The sequence below is a fragment of the Hyla sarda genome, chromosome 4 (assembly GCF_029499605.1).
Source record: "Hyla sarda isolate aHylSar1 chromosome 4, aHylSar1.hap1, whole genome shotgun sequence".
Classification (NCBI taxonomy): domain Eukaryota; kingdom Metazoa; phylum Chordata; class Amphibia; order Anura; family Hylidae; genus Hyla; species Hyla sarda.
Genome location: NC_079192.1, coordinates 286,701,197 through 286,720,883, shown reverse-complemented (window position 1 = coordinate 286,720,883; position 19,687 = coordinate 286,701,197). Strand labels below are relative to the sequence as shown.

At 41.7% G+C, this 19,687-nt stretch overlaps 1 protein-coding gene across 1 annotated transcript in view; it reads left to right on the top strand.

The window, feature by feature from the left end:
* The first annotated feature begins 200 nt into the window (after positions 1-200).
* Positions 201-19,687, top strand: part of MYF6 (myogenic factor 6) — a 32,393-nt gene continuing 12,906 nt past the window's right edge. Inside the window, exon 1 of the mRNA XM_056569398.1 lies at positions 201-429. The gene's annotated coding sequence lies outside the window, so the exon portion shown is untranslated. The remainder of the gene's footprint in view (positions 430-19,687) is intronic.

Here is a 19,687-nt window from a genome sequence, read left to right as displayed (position 1 = left end):
CTATACTCTATACTCTGATATATTTCTTGTCACTGAAGAAAAGGCCCGCGGCCTTGAAACGCGTCTGACCCGTGATCAAGCACTACTCTATCAAGTGTACATCACTTGAAAATAGACTATATCCACTATTTTTAATTTGCAACTGCTGGATGCCCCAATCATTGGGACCACTGTGACGCGCGAACTACTAGCGCCTTATTCAGATTTGCACCTGCTTCCTGTAATCTTCCATCACAGCCCCGGGCGGCGGAACTCCCGGACATCACCCCACGAGGCCGGACGCCATTCCGTGCCAACCCGGGAACTTCTTAGCCCACCGGAGAGCCACTCACCCAGACTGCACCTCAACAAGGCACCGCAAGTACAGACAGACATCGCTATTTTAAGATACTGCCGTACCAAGCCTGCATCCGAGATCTGCCGAGGAGGGTGAGTGGTGCTGTGCACCGTTCCGTTACGAACATTACCTTTACAAACACCGCTGATACAGTTATGTTATAACTATCTCAAAACTGCAACAAGGTTACAAACTTTACTTCTGGATTTATTGATACAACTGCGCATCGCAATACAGTCACAAACGGCACGATTTATGCTACTGGAGACTCAGATATAATTTCAGTACCATTGGAATTTATTGCTACTACTTTTCTACAATATTGTTGGTTGTGACGAACTGTGAATCATATATCTATTTATACCAACACAACTTGTTATAGTGGATATATATATTTTTATTATTTTTATTATCGTTTGATTAGTGCTACATTTATTTACCTAATATCACATACACCTTTCGCTTTTGCAAGGGCCCTGCAGGGCGATCGGTCTTATTTTTATTATAATAAATATACTTTTAGTGGATCCTAAACTTTTCTTTCTTTTCCTCATTCCTACCCTCAGTGCTCTTGAGGACTGGTTTTTGTATATATATCATATATACATCCCTCCTTTACATACTTTCTATACTTGTTTATCTATCCATCTGTCTATCTCATATTTATCTATCTATCTATTTAACCAAAGGATAAGTTGGCCAGCACTATTGATTCCAAACTATTATATGGTCCTGGCTTACAGGTGCAGGCTTCTGGGCTAAATATACAGCAACAGGAGAATACAGCAGCACACTGCTAGCACAAATATATAGATAAAACTGAGAAGCTATACAGCTATGGTGCAAGAAATGGAAATATAAAATTATGAAGTCATGAAATAGTGAGGTACTTAGCTTGCAATTTGGCGGCCAAATAGCTTGGACCGTCCCACCACGGTAAGGTGACCTCATTGGGACGGACCCTACACTATGAATATGCCTCTGTGTGAACAGTTCAGCAGGCATTGCAGGATCTGAAACATCCAAGACACCGTATATACACCTGATAGAGGTGGGTGGGGTGCAAGAGCCAACATGGAGGTAGCCACTCCCCCGTATGTGTAATACAACCAAAGGATAAGTTGGCCAGCACTATTGGTTCCAAACTATTATATGGACCTGGCTTACAGGTGCAGGCTGCTGGGCAAAATACAACATGAGAATACAGCAGCACAATGCTAGCACAAAGATATAGATAAAACATGAGTATATAGATACAACATGAGAAGCTATACAGCTATGGTGCAAGAAATTGAAATGCAAGAACTGTTCACACAGAGGCATATATTTATAGTGTACGGTCCGTCCCAATGAGGTCTCCTTACCGTGGTGGGACGGTCCAAGCTATTTGGCCGCCAAATTGCAAGCTAAGTACCTCACTATTTCATAACTTCATAATTTTATATTTCCATTTCTTGCACCATAGCTGTAAAACTTCTCATGTTGTATCTATATACTCATGTTTTATCGATATCTTTGTGCTATCAGTGTGCTGCTGTATTCTCCTGTTGCTGTATATTTAGCCCAGCAGCCTGCACCTGTAAGCCAGGTCCATATAATAGTTTGGAATCAATAGTGCTCACCAACTTATCCTTTGGTTGTATTACACATACGGGGAGTGGCTACCTCCATGTTGGCTCTTGCACCCCACCCACCTCTATCAGGTGTATATCAGGTGTCTTGGATGTTTCAGATCCTGCAATGCCTGCTCAACTGTTCACACAGAGGCATATTCATAGTGTAGGGTCCGTCCCAATGAGGTCACCTTACCGTGGTGGGACGGTCCAAGCTATTTGGCCGCCAAATTGCAAGCTAAGTAACTCCCTATTTCATAACTTCATAATTTTATGCTTCCATTTCTTCCACCATAGCTGTATAGCTTCTCATGTTGTATCTATATACTCATGTTTTATCTATATCTTTGTGCTAGCAGTGTGCTGCTGTATTCTCCTGTTGCTATCTATCCATCTATATGTTATCTTACTATCTCATATCTATCTATCTATCTGTATGTTATATATCTGTCTATCTATCTAATATATATCTATCTATCTCATATCTATCTATCTAACTATATGGTATCTATCTCATATCTATCTGTCTATCTATCTATCTATCTACCTATCTAGCTATATGTTATCTCTCTCTCTCTCTCTCTCTCTCTCTCTCTTTCTCTTTCTCTCCCATTCTCTTTCTCTGTCTGTCTCTCTCTATATCTATCTAACTAGCTATCTTTATTCTGTCTATAAAATATGTCTTACCCTGTCAAAGAAGTCATTTGTAGGGTGACCCTATCTTATTACATGATATAAATAACACAAAATGAGAATGTTTTCAGACCCATATTGATGACTTCAGGGGTCTTTAAAAATACAACCAAAACAGTAGGCATGTTTGTGCAGTGGTGACCATTTGTCAATACAGGTCCTGACATGTGTATTACAGCATTTAAACCAATATGTCATAAAGACCAGTAACATGGAAACTGGAGACATACACACTTCATCATAAAGGATTGAAAATGTCTTTTCTACCTAACAAAGATATACTATGTATCCCCAAATATTTTTGTGACAAACTTAAGCCACCATGGCAAACAATGCAGCGTCCAGCATGAAGAATTGAGGAATTGAGAAGAATTCATCTGAACAATGAGATCAACATTGTTATTAATAAAGACATCAATAGTGTTATGAAAAAGTAATTGTCAGTAAATTTGAAGCCTTTCACAAGACTTGTTAGACACTTTTATTCCTTGTGTCACCTCATGATGAATATACAGTATATTATGCTGTATAGTACACTAACCTGCTTCAGGGAAATAGTTACATGAAACATGCCTTGGATACATTTGGCATAGTGTACAACCCGTTTTGGCTACCACCCTTTTTCTAGGCGCTTTCCAAAGCCGCTACAAAAGTGTCTAAAACCTATAATTAATTTAGTTCATGCACTTTGGTTAAACTCGCACAATCTCTCCCATGTTCTGAGCATATTACAATACTTGAGGCTGGAAGACATGTCTCTTGTTAGAATAAACTCTTGACGTATGACAACGGAAATCAGACCTTGCAGCCCTCTGAAAACAAATCATGGGGCCATAGCTGAAGACCTAGTTCAGTGGTTTTCAACCTCCGGACCTCCAGGTGTTGCAAAACTACAACTTCCAGCATGCCCGGACAGCCAACGGCTGTCCGGGCATACTGGGAGTTGTAGTTTTGCAACATCTGGAGGTCCGCAGGTTGAAGGTCAGGGGTCAAGTCCTGGGGGAAAAAAGTGTGGGAACTCACCCAAAATTTCATTTTACAGGGGTACTAGACATCTTATACCCTATCCAAAGCCACTGGGGACCCCCTTGTTCTCCCTGCTGCACCCAGCGTTCGTTTAGAGCGTTGGGTGCAGCACCGGAGACTCGTGCTGTCACGCCCCCCCCCCCTCCCATAGACTTGTATTGAGGGGATATTACTGTGACGTCTCGAGCCTCTGCCAGTCATCACCAGCCATCAAGCACGGAGCGAAACTCAGCCGACATCGCGGGGGTCCTGCTGCTGGGTAGGGGATAAGATGCCTAGGGGTGGAGTACCGCTTTAAGGGCTGGTCCTGCAGGACTCCTGCTAATGGAAATTGTGTTCCTGCTGTGGAAAAAGTGCAGGAACTCCGTTCCCACGAGTTCCTGCAGGACTTGAGCCCGGTTGAAGGTTGAAGACCACTGAACTAGCTCATAACAGAGCAGAGCTTTAGCTGTCTTCCAGCTCTCAGCAGTGAGGACTCTTGCTCTTTGATTGACACTTGAGACACACTGGTCATGTGCAAGCTACTAGCTACAATCAAACTATATCAATCTACAACAATCTTATGATATGTTTATATAGCCAATCATTGTGTGGTTATAAAACCACACCAATATTAGTGTCACAATGCATGCTCTTTCACTTTAAAAAACAAACTCCCATGACTTTAATGGAAGATGTTGAACACACAAATAAGAAGTGACATGTCAAGTCAATAAAAGGGAGTTTCGCCCCCCCCCCCCCCCCCTTTTTTGGGGGGAAAAAAACATTGGCCCTCATTTACTATTGCAAACCCAACATGTTTTGTTGGGTTGCGCGCCAGATTTTGTTGCATTGCACCAGAAATTCAGTCTGCGCCAGATTTTGCACCACAATTTGCACCACATTTGAAAAAAAAAAAAAACAGACTAACTCTCTATTTTGCTGAGAAAACCTGAAAAAAAAAACGTAGCCATCGGGGAAAGGTGCGTGGTCTCCAAATGGGCGTGGTCTCGACATTTTCACAAAAAAACTACATATTTACCAAGGTTTCCACAGAAAATATGGTGGATTTGAGCTGAGGAAAACAGATCAGAGCATGTGTAAAAAAAGCAAAGTGTAGGGAAAGTGGAAAATGTAGGGAAACCTTGGTAAATACCTTGGAAAATAAATTAGGAAGGGAATTAAAACCCACAAAGAAACCTACACTCCACTCTTGAGGGCCATTGTTTCTTTTGATGCAGTTTTTTTGTAGTCAAGATCAGAATTCAATCCCGCATTTCCTGTTCCTTTAGAATCCACGTCTGGCTTTGGCTGACCTAAAAAAAAAAAAAAAAAATAAAAAAAAAAATTTAATTCTAAGCAGAGAAACTGCAGCTTTTTTCAAAAAAATGTATGACACCTCCCATAGTCCTTAGTCACTGTTCTTCAGACACTGTTTATCTGATTTGCTCAGAAGTTCAACTAAGCGATTTGTTAGATTTTAAACAGTATAATGGACCCAGGTTTTATCTAACAAGTATACATAGTTAGAAAACGGTCGAAAAAAGACGTATGTCCATCAAGTTCAACCAGGGAATTGAAGGGTAGGGGTGAAAGTCGAAAAAATTTTAATATCTTGCAAAAGTTCATTTATTTCAGTAATGCAACGCGTCTGCGGAAGGAAGCATGAAGTGCTCCAAAATCTCCTGGTAGACGGATGCGTTGACCTTGGACTCAATAAAGCACAGTGACCAATACCAGCAGATGACATGGCTGCCCAAATCATATAATATATTGGGGATTTGGGCTTTTCATGAGCTGTAAGCCATAATAATCACAATTATCCCGGCTTGAACTATCTTGCTTTGCATACAATGAGTCTCTCTCATATATTAGTTTCACCTTTTTAAGTTGCATTACTGAAAGAAATGAACTTTTGCACGATTTTCAAATTTTTCGAGTTTCACCTGTATATGGTGGTGGGGCAGGGGAAAAATAGAGATGGAAAAAAAAACATACTTACCTAGGCCTGGACCCCTGCAGCTCCTGTTCTGCTCTGTCCAGTCCCCCGTTCTTCTTGTAGCTTCCTAGAAAGGCACTTGTTTTAGGACCTGCCCGCTCAGTTGATCAATGCGCATGGGCTTCTGCAAAAAATTTGCATGAAAGGGAGGAGCATAGTCAACATCACATTAAGCACAGCCATGCAAAAGGTTTAGAAACCTGATGCAAAATCTTAATAGAATAAGAATAAGAATTAAGCTGCCATTTTCCTATTTGAATGCTGCAGTTTCTAATCAGAGGCGGCTCAAACATGGGGCCCTCACTGACACTCACAACTAAAAAAGATATGCAAGCAATAATAAAAATTAGCTGGATATATTGCATATTTTAAGACAAGCCTTAAACGTGCATTTTTTACAGATCCAATCAGCAGTGAGATGGTCTAACCCTTCCTGCAAAAGCAAGATTAAGTGATAGGGGGCAGGTATAAAATTAGACAATAATCAGTGGTATACTGTGGGTTGGCAGCACCTGGGCCAAGGCCAATTTTTTTGCACCTCCCACCATGTATATGCATCTCTGCTCACCAGGGTAGCACACAGGATTTTCTCAGGGGTTGGGGTTTAAAAACATAAAATCATACCCCCACACCAGTGGAGATATTGCTACTGGAGTTACCTCTTAATACCATCATACCTCATAATACCATCATACAATTAATTTTTTTTAAAGTAGTAAAATAAAACCAAACTTACATATATTGGGTATCCCTGTAACCGTATGGATCTACAGAATAAACATATGATGTCAATTTTACCGAAAATTGCTCTGCGTAGGAACAGAAGCCCCCAAAATTACAAAATTGCGTTGTTTTTTTCAATTTCACTGCACAAATATATATTTTTTGGTTTTGCAGTAGATTTTTGTTAGTAAATGATTGATGTCATTACAAAGTATAATTGGTGGCACAAAAAATAAGCCCTTATATGGGTCTGTTGGTGCAAAATTGAAAGCGCTGATTTTTAGAAGGAGAGGAGGAAAAAATGTAAGTACAAAAACAAAAATTGTCCGGGTCCTTAAATGGGCTATGTCCTTAAGGTGTTAAAGGGAACCAATCAGCATATTTTAGTGTGGTGTCCCGGTACCGTATTGTATATGTTGCCTGTACAGAGGTCCCCATAGTCAGAGTCCCTAGGACGTCGGGGTCCCTCTTCTGTTGTTTTCCCCTTGTCACCCCTCAGTTAGTCAATGACTATATGGAAGTTCTCATCAATATAAGTATATAAAAATGTATATATTTAATTGCCTACCTGTTCAAGTGTAGCAGGACCTGCGGGTCCCGTGATTAGGTTAGAACTCTATGGTTTTGCTACAGGACCTTTGGAGGTTCCCGCGATGTGTTCACTCACAGTGCACTGCAAAGGTGAGTGACAGTTATTATGGACCAATCCAAAACTGCCAGCCCCTGCCCATATAAGGGACCTGCGCCATCTTGATCCCTCTCTTGGGTTGCTGACTCTGGAAGAGGTAGGACCTCCGCAGCTTACAAGACGTTTTACTAGGCCAAAGCCTTGCGGCCTCGGCCTCTAACATAGCGGATAGACTAAGCAATTAACCTGCTACTCATCACAAGATCACTGGACCTAAACACACCCCTAAATCCAGCGGATCTCTGCTATAAAATCCTTAAAAAGCTAAATTGAGCTTATCTGATCCCAACCAACTGTCAATCGCTGCTCAGCTATATGCATAGAGACTTTGTTATCTGGACTGTTACTATTGCTGCATGTACAGAAATTATTCAGTAAAAGTTCCAGCAAGTTTTCCGTTAACAATGGTTGTGGACAATCCTTTATTTCTGCATCACCTATTGCTCTTTGGAAGGGTGGCAATAGGCCTGTCAAGAATTACAGTACTTAACCCCCACCCTGGCGTCACGAGTGACAAGGGTTAACAGCGCCCTTAACTATCCTGAACAGCAACACCCTAACTACCCTACACCCCCACAAGGCTTTATCCCAATTCCGCCACCACATTAGCATATATAATGCTTGGCAATGTGTTATATATGCTAAAATATTCTGATTGGTTCCCTTTAAAGAGGTAATGTGGTGAAAATATTTTTCTAACCAATGTGCCCAGGCTTTAGAATTAAATTTAAAAAAAAGTGTGATATCCCAGTAGGGGACTTGGTCCTGTACTACCCTTAGGCCCTGTCAGGTTGAGACCCTCAGTCACCTGGGAGCTCCCCTGCAAGGTCTCCCCCTGTTGTTTCCAGAATGTTGTGTATATTGCTTTAATGCCTAGACAGTCTTCTAATGTATAGATAGAGCAGATGACCTGTGGGAGGTCTAAAGGCTCTGTGTAAGTCTGTCACATGTTATGTTATGCAGTCACATGATTTTTTATCACATGTTCTCCCAGAGAGCACCAGCTTAACCTATGACCCGCAGCTTGACCAATGGGCTTTAGTCCAACCCTCACTACAATTCTCTCTGTTTTGCTGCAAGCAGCTCTTCTCTCCTTTCTTAGCTCTCACCACCTGCTACCTGACTGAGCACATCAACCACCAGAGATCTCATTGCAAGCGATCAGCATCTAGAAGACCCAAAAGCTAAAGTCATTCCAGTAAGTCTCAAGTCTATGTCTGCTGTCAATGAAACTAGCCAAGTCCTGAATATAGTCAAGTCAAGTCCAATCTCAAGTCAAGTTAATTACAAGTATATTGGTCTAGCAAGCTGTGAGGTCCTTCTGGGTCCAGGCCACCTCTCTGGGAAATCTGGCCTTAGCTGTGAAGATAATTCCATCTGTCTTATACTCAGTAAAGACTCTGTTTGACCATAACTGGTTGTGGACTCTCGTTTCACTACTAGCAACTGGGATAGCGGAGAAACCAGGCGTGTGGTGTTCTGGAACCCAGGGGTTAATACCATCTGATCCCACCACTCACACCACTACACCTGATGTCTCGCCATACACCCGTGGGTCACCACAATCTTGGCGTCACGGCCAGGATACGGGTGTGTGCCTTAACCACCTAGTCAAATCAAGTCAGGCCACCCATTAACAGTATGCGGATGTGTGCTGAAGGCAAGTTGCCACAAGTCCCACCTCAAGATTGAACTGTGTCTAATTGAAAATTACATGCGCACCAGCAAAGTGTACAGGACTGTGTCATTGAAATAAGTTTATGTGTTGGCACTGAAGAAGTAGTGGGGGAGGTGAAAATAACAGTATTGCCAGTGGTAAAGAAGTCTGCAAAAGTCTGATTTACAATCTGCAAGATTAGAACAGAAGCCATGTTGCGCGCCAAAATGTCTGTTGTACCTGCAAGGTTTAAAGATGTGCTGGAAAAGCGTGCCAAAGGTTCCCACCAGAGCCAGCATCCCACCCCTGGGCGTGGAAACAATATCGTGCTGTCCAGCCCAACTGTTGCCAGGGGGGCGGATGAAGGGGATCACCGCTGAGTCACTTCCAGGCCCTGCTGATGATGTCCTTCTGGCTGGCGGCCATCTTGTCGGAGACCAATATAAGAGGTGAAGGGGATCCCGACCTCTTCAGTCTACAGGAAGTGCTGGCAGAGAGCAGCAAGATGGTGGAGTCCCAGTGATCCATGTGTTGCCGGGAGTCCCAAGATGGAACCAGAGCCTAGTCCAGCCCCCCACTACAATTCTCTCTGTTCTGCTGCAAGCAGCTCTTCTCTTCTTTTCTTAGCTCTTACCACCTGCTACCTGACTGAGCACAGCAACTACCAGAGATCTCATTGCAAGCGATCAGCATCTTTAAGACCCCAAAAGCTACAGTCATTCCAGTAAGTCTCAAGTTTATGTCGGCTGTCACTGAAACTAGCCAAATCCTGCATATAGTCAAGTCAAGTCCAATCTCAAGTCAAGTTAATTATAAGTATAATGGTCCAGAAAGCTGCGAGGTCCTTTTGGGTCTTGACCACCTCTCTGGGAAATCTGGCCTTAGCTGTGAAGATAATTCCATCTGTCTTATACTCAGTAAAGCCTCCGTTTGACCATAACTGGTTGGGGACTCTCATTTCACTACTAGCAACTGGGATAGCAGAGAAACCAGGCGTGTGGTGTTCCGGAACCCTAAAACCACACTGGCGTCATGAACACTAGGGGCTAACAACATCTTGCCCCCAGGGGTTAATACCATCTGATCCCACCACCTCACACCGCTATACCCGTGGTTCCGCCATACACCCGTGGGTCACCACAAAAGCTCCTACTTACCATCCTCGCTCACTCATAGCCTCTCATATCGATGCCTACTCTTTGCCTTGCTACAATTCATTGCCATCTTCAGCTCAGGAAAGTAAAGACCAGCGGGGACTGGGCATTGATACCAAAGATTACAAGGGAGGTGAACAGATACATTTCAGTTTTAAGTTACAGCCTGGGCACATTGGTTAGAATTTTTTTTCAACTGGATAACCCCTTTAAGACACCAGTACAACTAAATATCTGAGCATTAAGGCTAGGTTCACACTGCGAATCTCTGGGCAGAAAATTTCCGCCCGGAGATTCCGAGTGCGGCCAGCGCCAACTGAATCAGTCGGCGCTAAGACCACATGGACACTGCAGTCTCCAATGGACTGCAATGTGTTCCGCGAGTATTTCTGCCTGAAGCATGAGCAACGCCATTCTTCAGGCAGAAATTTCCAGGCGATTTTAAGTTCACAAATTCCGCTTCACAAATCCTGAAGTGTGAATTTGTTAATGGAAACCCATTCACTACACTATACATTTTAGCAAGCAGAATTTCTGCCTGCAATTCCAAAGTGGAATTGCAGTCGGAAATTCCGTAGTGTTAACCTAGCCTAAGAGGGAACACTCTGCTCCCAGCACTTCCCCTATGATGCAGACAAATGCAGACTGCTCAATTAGCATTGGTCAAACCTGACTAGAAAAGGCCAAAGCACTCATTATTATTACACGTGCCTTCTTAGGATAATCAATTTCTACAAGAGAGTGCAATCCTTTTTTGCCTGACATCATAGTGACTTTGTGTAAATCAGGCCTTAGTATTCAGCTCGGACCTTCATCTGATGGAAGAGCTGGATAAGAGGATCCTTACTTAAAGTAATTGAGTAATCCGGCCCTGGTAGGTAATTCTCCCCCATTAGGTAGATGCCCCCATTAAATAATCCCCCCACTAAATCCCCTCTAAAAAATTTTATAAAAAATCCCACATACCTTCAATCTGCTCCTGCGCTGAGTCCGGGCCCTCTTCATCTTTCTCTCCACTGTTTACCGCTGGACTCCCTGCTCCTGTACAATACTGAGTTTCAATGCTTATATTGTATGTATCGCTACTCATTTTACATTCTTAGGGGAGTAACCACACTCCTATCACTCTTTGACAGCCGGCACATGCTAAGAAGATCTTACTGATCCCAGCATGTACAGACTGCCAGAGGATGACCAGTATGTGCATTTCCTCAGGCTTACCCCATCTTGCCCTCCACTGCCGATGCCTGTGCCACAGCTGTGTCCCATCTCGGCCAGTGATTGGCTGAGCAGGCAGGTCCTGCAAAATGTGTTTGTCTCAGAAAGGGAAAGAAGAATGGGGAAACAGATAAAGTTGGACAGAAGCGGGGGACTGGCAAGGTAAGTACAGGTTTTTTTCTATTTACCCCCAGCCCCATATTACGTTTTTTAAACACTGAATAACATTTTTAAAGGGACTTTGCTCTTAAGTAACAAAAATGTAAAACAAACTGCTTTGTCTGCATCTTTTTACATTTTACACTTTTACCTACAGAAAATCTACTCATACCCCAAATCCAGCTTTTCAGCTCTAGTATACACTATGAGAAAATAAAAATAAAGCTTAACCCTCTTCTGGCCCCGGCCCTTGGAAATGGTTCCTACTGTATGTTAAGAGAATCCCAGTAGAAAGATCAATGGTTGTCCCTAGGGTACTGTATAAAAATACATAATACAAGATTATTATTCCAAGTATCATAGTTCAGTGAAATGCTAGCCTTAGCATAACAAGGGGAAGCAAAGATTGTTCCACTTTTTTCTCTAGTCAAATGCACACATAATAACAAAGAAATTGTACAAAGGTCTAAAGCTTCATAATGTAACAATATCACCAGTGCCAAGGCCAGCGTGTATATTTCATGATGTGAAGTCATGCTGAAGGAACTGAGGGACTTGCCAATTGGCAGCTATAGACACAGGATGTGTGGTCATTTAGATTAAAATCACTTTCCACATTATCATTCGTGATACTGTGCCATGGAGAGACCAAATGAAAAGCTAGAGTTCTCGTCAAACAATGAATCAGAATGATGAAAAAGTAAATATACAGTTGTGCTCAAAAGTTTGCGTACCCTGGAAGAAATTGTGAAATTTTGGCATTGATTAAGAAAATGTGACTGATCATGCAGAAAATGTGTCTTTAATTTAAGGACAGTGATCATATGAAGCCATGTATTATCACGTAGTTGTTTATCTCCTTATTAAACCATAATGATAACAGAAATCCCTCAAATGGCCCTGATCAAAACTTTACATACACTTAAATGTTTACATTTGTTAGACACACAAAAGGTGACACACACAGGTAAAATTAAAGGTTAACTTCCCACACCTGTGACTTGTACACTAGTCAATGGCCCTGATTTAGTATTGTAAACCCAACATGTGTTGTCGGGTTGTGCGGCAGAATTTCTGTCTGTGCCAGAATTTGCGCCAGAATTGAAAAAAAAAAACAACTAACTCTCCATTTTAGTGAGAAAACCTGAAAAGGGGGCGTGACCGTCAGCAAAATGGGGCGTGGCTACTGAAAAGGGGTGTGTCCCTGACATTTTCACAAAAAATCCAACATATTCACTAAGGTTTCCACAGAAAATGTGGTGTATTTGAGTTGAGGAAAACCCGACAGATCAGAGCATGTGTAAAAGAAAATTAGGGAAAAGTGCAAAATGTGGGAAACCTTAGTAAATACCGTGAACATTTTTTTTCAGGGCATTAAAACCCACAAAGAAAACTATACAACACTCTTAATAGATCAGGGCTAATGAGTTTACTAGATCTCATGTGGATGCAAGAAGGCTAAATACTGAGCCAAAGAGAGCAAAATAGAACTATATAGTTAGAGTTAGACCTAAGAGTTAGACCCTCTTAGACCTCTTAATAACAAGGTAAAGAAATGTTATAAAGAGGGAAAATTATATAAAAAGCTATCCAAAGCCTTGAAAATGCCAGTCAGCATTTTCAAGGCTTTGGATAGCTTTTTATATAATTTTCCCTCTTTATAAAGTTTATTTGCCTTGTTATATAGTTCTATTTAGCACTGGTCAGTCACTTATTAAGAAATAGAAAATTCAGGGATCTCTTGATTAGGCAAGATGAGGTACACCAATAAACATTTCAGCCAAGGGGGCATGGCCAGCTGTTGGACAGAGAGGACGATCTTAGAGAGAACTCTTGCAATACCTATGCCTTTACTCATGATTGCAGGGAACCAATTACATTTTCCAGAAATAGTTCTGTCACCTTTCCCTCCGATAATTTAGAGGGGTCAGGCGAAGCCGCAATCTGCCCTCTGGATCTACTGCTGAACTTTAGGCCTAGATAATTATATTAACGGTTGCAGTTTCCTGCTGCCTCGACCAACCCTCAAAAGGAGACGAGCTGTGGAGGAGCACACGACACATGACTATGACTATCTTTTTTGGGCTATATACTAGCTCTCACATTTTATATATATATATATATATATATATATATATACACACACACACACACACACACTACCTGACATTGATATGCATTCTGTACTACCCTAGCTCCTGTTAAGTGCAGCACCCCATACAAAAGGTAAAGGTTTAGTTGCACTCCTGGATTATGCCTACCCAGGACACCGGAGGAGGTGAGAGACCACCCGAGTATCTTACAGCTCCCGTCCCAGAATCAGTGTTACCTAAATCTATCACTTCTATTGACTAAGCCCATAGAGCTCTAAGGGCTGGGCCTAAACCCATGCACCCACCAGGGGAGACATCATCTGAGCCTACTGGATTTGCAATTCAAAGACAAACCAAAATTGTACAAGGAAAACCAGTATAAGGACTGGTCCAATATCTGGTTTGAAGATACATATGTCCAAATCCTAGGAAATAAACATCTCACCACATCTTAAAGTTGAGCATAGAAAGTATTAGAGACAACTCCTGTTTTGATTGGCTCCTCTCCTGATACATATTACTACCACACTTGAGCAGGGGAAACTGCCTTTCTCCTCCTGCTTAGAATTAAAAAAAATTAATCAAATGCTTAAAGGGGTTATCCACCATAAGGTGATTTAGTATGTACCTGGCAGACAGTAATGGACATGCTTAGGAAGGATCTGCGCTTGTCTTGGAGCTAAATTACTATTTTGTGAGATTACCATAATACTGTGGCTAGCTTTTTGTGAACTGTTATTTCCTGTTGGAGTTTTCCTCTTTTGCCTACAAATGCCAAAATTCCATTTTCCTCCCTCCCACACATCAGCCACCCCACCCATTGAGCTGCATCCATTCAAAAGACCTGTGGTTTTAAATCAGGGTGCCTACACCTGTTGCAATAGTTGCAGATTGATCTCTCTCCCACCAAGCGATCGCTCCACTCATTGAACCAGACAGGCTCCCTGTCATCAGCTGACTAGTGAGTCAGGTCTCGGCCACATTGCAACCTGGGAAAAATCTGAGACAAAAGTCATTTTGTATGCTGTTAAAAATAAATATTGGGGTGACAATCCCAAAAGAATTGTGAGAAAACCCTCACACACAGGTACAGACACCATATTATTAACTACACTAACTTTACAGCCCCTGTAGCATAGTCAAATAAAAAAAAAAATCTTGGAATACCTCTCTAATTGTTCTGAAATAATAAACTCTACCCATATATGTACCACCATCCCTTTCTTGACACCCTGAAGGATTCTCTCAAAATTCATCTGGAAGGCCTTATGCACCAGGAGGTGTACTCTACCCAGCTTAGATCTAAGCAAGACAGAAGTATTGGCCTGTCAGACCCCCAATTGTATTACACATCTGCCCATTTATCTAAAGTGATTGATCGGCGTTGGCAGCCTGACCACAAATTATGAGTTGCTCTAAACAACTTTTAGAAAACTAATCCGGAGGAAACATTTTTTTTTTTTTTTTTTTTTTTTTTTTATCCACTGGAGCCAGAAAGTTAAACAGATTTGTAAATTACTTCTATTAAAAATTCTTAATCCTTCCAGTACTTATTAGCGGCTGTATACTACAGAGGAAATTCTTTTCTTTTTGGATTTATTTTCTGTCATGACTACAGTGCTCTCTGCTGACACCTCTGTCCATTTTAGGAACTGTACAGAGCAGGATATGTTGGGGATTTTCTCCTGCTCTGGACAGTTCCTGACATGGACAGGTGTCAGCAGAGAGCACTGTGGTCATGACAGAAAAGAAATACAAAGAGAAAAAAAATGTCCTTTATAGTATACATCAGCTGATAAGTACTGGAAAGATTACAATTTTTTAATAAAAGTAATTCACAAATCTGTTTAACTTTCTGGGATCAGTGATTAAAAAGAAAAAAAAGTTTTCCACCGGAGTTCCCCTTTAACAAGACATGTACCACCACTGCCAATCACTTACATCTACCTTTCATAAAAGCTACTTTCGATATCTAGCACTCACTACCTTTTTTCAGACTTGTCTGTCATCCTCCCCTGCTTTTCTGCAGATCAGAGAACTGCTGACAATTACAACCCCACAACAGACAAATCAATACTTCTCATTTCTCAGGGACAATACATGAACTTTTTGAGACCTTCTCCCTGCCAACCCTATCCAAAGTACTTGACATAACCCAAACACCAGTCCTGACATTTCTTACTTATAACTCACTCAATCTATCTTTCACCCCTTAAGGACCAGGCCATTTTACACCTTAAGGACCAGAGCATTTTTTGCAATTCTGACCACTGTCACTTTAACTATTAATAACTCTGGAATGCTTTTACTTATCATTCTTATTCCAAGATTGTTTTTAGTGACATATTCTACTTTAACATAGTGGTAAAATTTTATGGTAACTTGAATCCTTTCTTGGTGAAAAATCCCAAAATTTGATGAAAAAATTGAAAATGTTGCATTTTTCTAACTTTGAAACTCTCTGCTTGTAAGGAAAATGGATATTCATAATAAATTTTTTTGGTTCACATATACAATATGTCTACTTTATGTTTGCATCATAAAATGTATGTGTTTTTACTTTTGGAAGACACCAGAGAGCTTCAAAGTTCAGCAGCAATTTTCCAAATTTTAACAAAATTTTCAAACTCGATATTTTCCAGGGACCAGTTCAGTTTTTAAGTGGATTTGAAGGGTCTTCATATTAGAAATACCCCATAAATGACCCCATTATAAAAACTACAACCCCCAAAGTATTCAAAATGACATTCAGTAAGTGTGTTAACCCTTTAGGTGTTTCACAGGAATAGCAGCAAAGTGAAGGAGAAATTTCAAAATCTTCATTTTTTACACTCGCATGTTCTTGTAGACCCAATTTTTGAATTTTTGCAAGAGGTAAAAGGAGAAAATTTTTACTTGTATTTGTAGCCCAATTTCTCTCGAGTAAGCACATACCTCATATGTCTATGTAAAGTGTTCGGCGGGCGCAGTAGAGGGCTCAGAAGCGAAGGAGCGACAAGGGGATTTTGGAGAGAACATTTTTCTGAAATGGTTTTTGGGGTGCATGTCACCTCTAGGAAGCCCCTAGGTCGCCAAAACAGCAAAAAAAAAAAAAAAAAAAAAAAACACATGGCATACCATTTTGGAAACTAGATGTTACATTTTTAAAAAGGGTAATAGCAGAAAATACCTCCAAAAATTTGAAGCCCAAATTCTTCTGATTCAGAAAACACCCCATATGGGGGTGACAAGTGCTCTGCTGGCGCACAACAGGTCTCAGAAGAGAAGGAGTCACATTTAGCTTTTTTTAAGCAAATTTTACATGGCATACCATTTTGGAAACTAGACCCCTTGGGGAACGTAACAAGGGGTAAAGTGAACCTCAATACCCCACAGGGGTTTCACAACTTTTGCATATGTAAAAAAAAATTTTTTCCTAAAATGCTTGGTTTCCCAAAACATTTACATTTTTACAAAGGGTTAAAGCAGAAAATACCCCCCAAAATTTGAAGCCCAATTTCTCCCGATTCAGAAAACACCCCATATGGGGTGAAAAGTGCTCTGCTGGCGCACTACAGGTCTCAGAAGAGGAGTAGTCACATTTGGCTTTTTTGAAACAAATTTTGCTCTGGGGGCATGTCACATTTAGGAAGCCCCTATGGTGCCAGGACAGCAAAAAAAAACAAAAAAACATGGCATTACATTTTGGAATCTAGACCCCTCCGGGAACGTAACAGTGTTACAGTGAGTACTTACACCTCACAGGTTTTTTGAACAGTGGGACGTAAAAGGTAAACATTGGATTTTTTTGCACTATATTGATAGTGTTACCCCAGTGAAAATGTTTCATTTTCACATTGGGTAATAGTGCAAAAGGCTCCCAAAATTTGTAGAACAATTTTGTCCGAGAAAAAAAAATACACCATACATGGATGTAAATTGCTCTGTGGACGCACTGCAATGCTCAGAATGGAAGGAGTGAAAATTTTGTTGAAATTGAAGTCGGGGGTCATGTGCCTTTATAAAGCCCCCAACAGAAAAAAAAAACACATATGACACCATTTTAGAACGTAACAAGGGGTACATTGGGAAATAACATCTCACAGGTTTTTTGAAAAGTGGGCCATAAATTGAAACATTTGATTTTTTTACACTAAAAGGCTTGGGTTACCCAATTTTTAACATTTTCACATGTGGTAATATGAGGAATTGGGTTACAAATTTTGGAGGGCTTTTTCCCCTGACTATAAAAATACATCCATATATGGAGTAACGTGCTGGATGAGTGCACAACAAGGCTCAGAAGTCATAGAGGTCAGTTTGTATTTGTGGCCTATGGCATATCAGTAGCTGATGGTTACATACATTCCGAGGAAAATACAAAAATGAAACACCCACATGTGACACCAATACAAAAATAACCCACCCTGAGGAATGGGTATAGGGGTAAAGAGGACATTTTGAACGCACAGGTGTTTCCTAAATTTATTTTCTAGGAATGGATGAAGGGTAGCTTTTTGAAAATTGCAATTTTCAACCTAAGCTCTGCTTCATTTTTCTGGGAACAACTAACATGTGACTCTGAATTGTCGCCTGGAAATACGAAAGAGCTCAGCGAGAACTCTTCGCATTTGAGACGGATGTTTGTTACGGACCTAACAGTTACATACATTCAGAGGAAAATACAAGAGAGGAACACCCACATGTGAACCTATTACAAACAGTACACCCCCTAGGGAAGGTGTATAGGGTGAAGTGGAGATTTGGAACAGACGGGTGTTCCCTTCATTTATTTTCCAGGAATGGATGAAGTGTACTCTGGGGGGAAGAAAATTGCAATTTTAGTACTGATATGCCAATTATTTTCCCAGAATGATGACCCAGAGTACAGCCAAAAGTAAAAATGATGCCCGCCCCAAACCCTATACTCTGAATCATCATTCTGGGAAGGGGATGTGTGGGGCCGTCCCTATTCTGTTACCTCAAATGCGCAACCCGCTCAGGTGGGGAGAGAGAGCGTTGGGCATTTGAGGCAGCTGCAAACCTCCAATGCTGTTGACTCTGTGTCCCATGACCCATTTTTTAGGGGGAAGAAAAAAAAAGATATTGGGGTATTTTTTTTTTTTGGAGAGGGGGGTGTTTTGGTTTAAAATTTGGAAGTCAATGTACCCTGGACTGGTACATTGGAGCCGAATTCTGGGGAATGAAAATTAGGGCAAAGGATGTAAAATTTAGTACTCCATGGAAGTGTGATACTCCCTGAAGCAGCCTATGCAGAGGCCCTGATGATCGGGGCAAGTGTCCCATCGGTACGTGGTGTCCTTCTGTCTCCCCTTCCTGTGACACACACTGCATTTCTTCTGGGTTCGTACCGTCCTTCCAGTGTTGGGGATCACACCTGGAAAGTGTTGGCCGGGGACGATCCGGGGACCTGAAGTTCCAGAGGTGCTCTGACCCGCTCTTCGGCGGTCACCATAGATGAGGGCCTTTAGAACTACCTCTTGAAACTCCAAGTGGCCTCGAATCGGGAACGTGCCATGGCCATACTGTAGAGGGGTGTCTGGTAAAAGACGTCCCCACTCCAATATTGCCTGACACTGTTTTTTTTTTTAACTATACCCATATGCAGCACGAGGCTCCAAAAGGTCCTCATTTTGGCTGCATCGACTGGAGTCCAGCCGCCGGGTCTAGCTAAAAGTGAGCCCGGGTTAGCGGCGACGAACTGTTGGGCATACAGATTCGTCTGTGTAACCATCAAATTAACAAAATCGTCACTGAAAAAATGATTGAAAAAGTGAACCCGGTGAAGTTAATTTTGATTCCTGAGTCGCCAACAAACTCAGGAATCTCGGCCTCGTGGTCCGCTGGCTGAGTCCAGACAAGTTCTCCGGTACGATGTACCAGTGATCTTGGCTGGGGGGGCTTCACTAGTATGAGCGCCAGGGGGACTCATACTAGCATGGGGCACAGGGTCAAGGGCAGAGGAGGTTTGCGGCGCCACATCGCTAGATGATGAGGACGATGAAATAAGGAAGGTGGGGTCTTCATCATCCTCTGAGCCGCTCTCGGTGTCTGAGGCAATTATGCCATATGCCTCCTCTGCAGAAAACGCTCTGCGGGCCATTTCCCTACTCTAATGGGGATACGGGTGTGTGTATGTGTGTGTGGGGAAACTTTATTTGTGTATGTACTGCGTGTGGTGTGGTGCGAGGCTACCTCCCTAACCCGCCCTAACCCTCCCTAACCTAACTAAACTAACCCGCCCTAACAGAAAAAAATATAAAATAAAAAGGGGACTTTTTTTTTTTTTTTAAAGGGGACTTCTAGTGCAAAAAAAAAGCGTTTATCTAAACAGTGGTGTGCGCACTG